The sequence below is a fragment of the Raphanus sativus genome, unplaced genomic scaffold, assembly GCF_000801105.2.
Source record: "Raphanus sativus cultivar WK10039 unplaced genomic scaffold, ASM80110v3 Scaffold2207, whole genome shotgun sequence".
NCBI classification, from domain to species: Eukaryota; Viridiplantae; Streptophyta; class Magnoliopsida; order Brassicales; family Brassicaceae; genus Raphanus; species Raphanus sativus.
The window spans coordinates 2,194-5,008 of record NW_026617516.1 but is presented as its reverse complement, the minus strand read 5'-3'; the positions used below and the strand labels follow the sequence as shown (position 1 = coordinate 5,008).

General features: G+C 40.7%; 1 non-coding gene across 1 annotated transcript; it reads left to right on the top strand.

Annotated features, from left to right (window-relative positions):
- Positions 1-2,173: 2,173 nt before the first annotated feature.
- On the top strand, positions 2,174-2,280 carry LOC130505359 (small nucleolar RNA R71). The gene has a single exon (XR_008941640.1). It is a non-coding gene; the product is annotated as a small nucleolar RNA R71 (small nucleolar RNA).
- Positions 2,281-2,815: the final 535 nt, after the last annotated feature.

Genomic DNA, 2,815 nt, shown 5'->3' with positions numbered 1-2,815 from the left:
TCTTCTTTGCTGTTCTATAGACGTTTTTGCATCTTCTTCGAGGTGGATGCGGTGCATGCAAAGATCAGGGGCTATTCCGGGAATATCATCAAGAGAATACCCGATCGCTCTCCGATATTTGCGCAGCTTGTTTAAAAGCAGTGCAAGCTCTCCGTTCGTGAGATTAGCGTTAACAATGACAGGGTATGATTTATCGCAAAGGAATGCATACTTCAGGCCAGCTGGAAGTGGTTTCAGTTCCACTTTGGGTGCTTTTTCTTTAGTCCACTTGGCCGATGAAGAAAATGAACGATCAATAGTTTCCCTAAGGAATTTATCCGTAATGATTTCAGAATCATCATCTTCTTCAATTGTATCTCCGATACTTGCGTCCATAAGATTCGAATAATCTTCTGTTCTGCTATCTACATTCAGAATTTCTTGTTCATCATGAGTGAATGTATCTTCTGACGAATTTGTAGCACATATATCCGTAAGGTATTCTTTTTCCAGCTCAGAATCTTCTTCTGTGTAAAAGGCATGATCGTCTATCAGAGGACGTTTTAATAGTTTTTCCATGTCGAAGTTCATTGATATATCTCCGACATTTAAATCAATTTTTCCTCCTCGACAATCTATTATTGCTCCTGCTGTAGCTAAAAAGGGCCGTCCCAATATAAGGGGGTCTTTCGGCACTTGTTTATACTTTAGTACGACAAAATCTGCTGGTATAAAGCAACCATCAATTCTGACTGGCACATCCACTAGGATTCCCTCAGGTACCCTAATAGAGCGATCAGCTAGAACTAATGTGATAGGCGTTGGAACAAATACATCATAACCTAGTGAAACTGCTACAGAGTGTGGCATGAGGTTTACACTAGAGCCAAGATCACAGAGAGAACGAGGGAAACGTGCGTTTTGTATCTTACAATCTAGGACGAAACTACCAGGGTCAGACCTTTTAATTGAAGTCCCTCCTTGTATTATCGCACTTACTTCCTCTGATACTAGCATGACGCTTTGTTCTCCACTTGAGGATATCATATCTTTCATGTACTTTTTCACCGAAGGGGCTATCTTAAGAGCGTCACTGAGGGACGTCTCGAAATAGATTTTATCGAAAGCCTTTTTGCAGATTGCATGCTCTAATGCTTTCTTAGTTTGCGGTTTGTTTGGAGGAAAAGGGGGAGGAGCTCTATAGACTCTTTCAATCCCGGTAGATTGTGTATTGCTACTGCTGGTGCCAGACGGTCGATCGTTTTCCTTCCCAGAGGATCGATCGATATGCCGTTCGTCTAGATGGTCGATTTCGTCTTCGGCATCGGGATTCTCCTTATCCAGATCCATAGTTTTCCCCTTATTCTTTTCATTTGAAGAATTTTTCCTATGTTCTGATGTTTCTGAGTCGGAGTCGTTATCAAGCAGTTTTATGGGGTTGGAATTGCTTTTTCCCGCGTTATCGATGAGTTTTTTATTTCTGACGTCTTCTCTGGAATTCGTTTCAAGGTGTTTTCCACTTCGTAGCATCACAGCATATGCCTGGCGTTTTGCTCCAGGATTAGCATCGGTCCTTCCAGGAAGACGACCCGTCTCTCTTTTCAGAGTTGTTGCAAGGTTAGCAATTTTGTCTTCCATTCCCCGTAGATGTTCAATTAGAGAATCCATTTTCTGATTTAGCTCTCCGTAAACACTGTTTACTTTCCCGTTGAATTCGAATTTCATTTTACGGTTTCCTGTAAGAGCTTGCTTAAGATTGTATTTTTCTCTTCCAGTACGAGACTGTATACAGATTTCATAGTCTCGTGTAAAGCTGTCGACGTTAAATACAGAATGAGGATCAGTATCATCTAATCCTTCTATAAAATCGAACTCGTCATCTGATATAGGAAGAGTTTTAGGGAAGTACGGGTACAGATTAGGTGGATTTTGATCTGTCAGAAGAGAATGAAGTGAATTTATGGAATTTTTTATTTCAGCTAACTCAGTATTTTCTATTGAGACTATGTTTTTTTCTTTCTCCTTTTCTTCATCCATCTCTTCATAGGACCTTCCTCTCGCCATGTTTTCGATTAGACGTCTTGCTTCCATAGGATTTCTAGTAACGAAATTCCCTTCGCTTGCTGTATCAAGCGTTGTCTTATAGCTCAGAATAACACCTTTGTAAAAGATCTTAAGAAATTGTGGTTCTGGATAACCATGGTGGGGACATTCGAGTTCGTAACTCTTGAATCTTCCCCATGCATTTTTGAATGATTCCTGAGGATCTTGACGGAAAGTAGAGATTCGCCTCCTTACTTCCCAATAACGAGTATCGTCGAAGAATTGTTTAAGGAAAGCATTTCTAATCTCTTTCCAGCTAGTCAGGGATCCTCTTGGTAGACAGTTTAGCCATCTTAAGGCTCCCCCTTCTAATGAAAATGGGAAAAGTCTGCAACGAATATACTCATCTGGAATCAATTCCTCTAGACCCTCGATGTGGTCTTGTGGATGTTCTAGAGAAGATCCTTTAAAAGGGTTTCGACGCATCATATTATAATAGTCAGCATTAAACTTGGTTTTCGAGATGACGTCGTCAGGTATTCTGATAGCGGACCTATTGGAATAGGTCCTATTAGGGTTTAAGTAGTCTTGCAAGGGCAATTTAATTTCTTTACCTATGTCTAAAGTAGAGTTTGACTTAACAGGGATTTCAGTCCCCTGTTTTTCAGTAGTTTGGCTAGAAATGTTGCTTGATTGACCTATTGGTTCAGTTTGGACTACCTTCTTATTATTAGCATCGGGAAGAGGGTACTTACCTGCTTCCGGCTGGGTGGTGTCGATCGATAATGTTCCT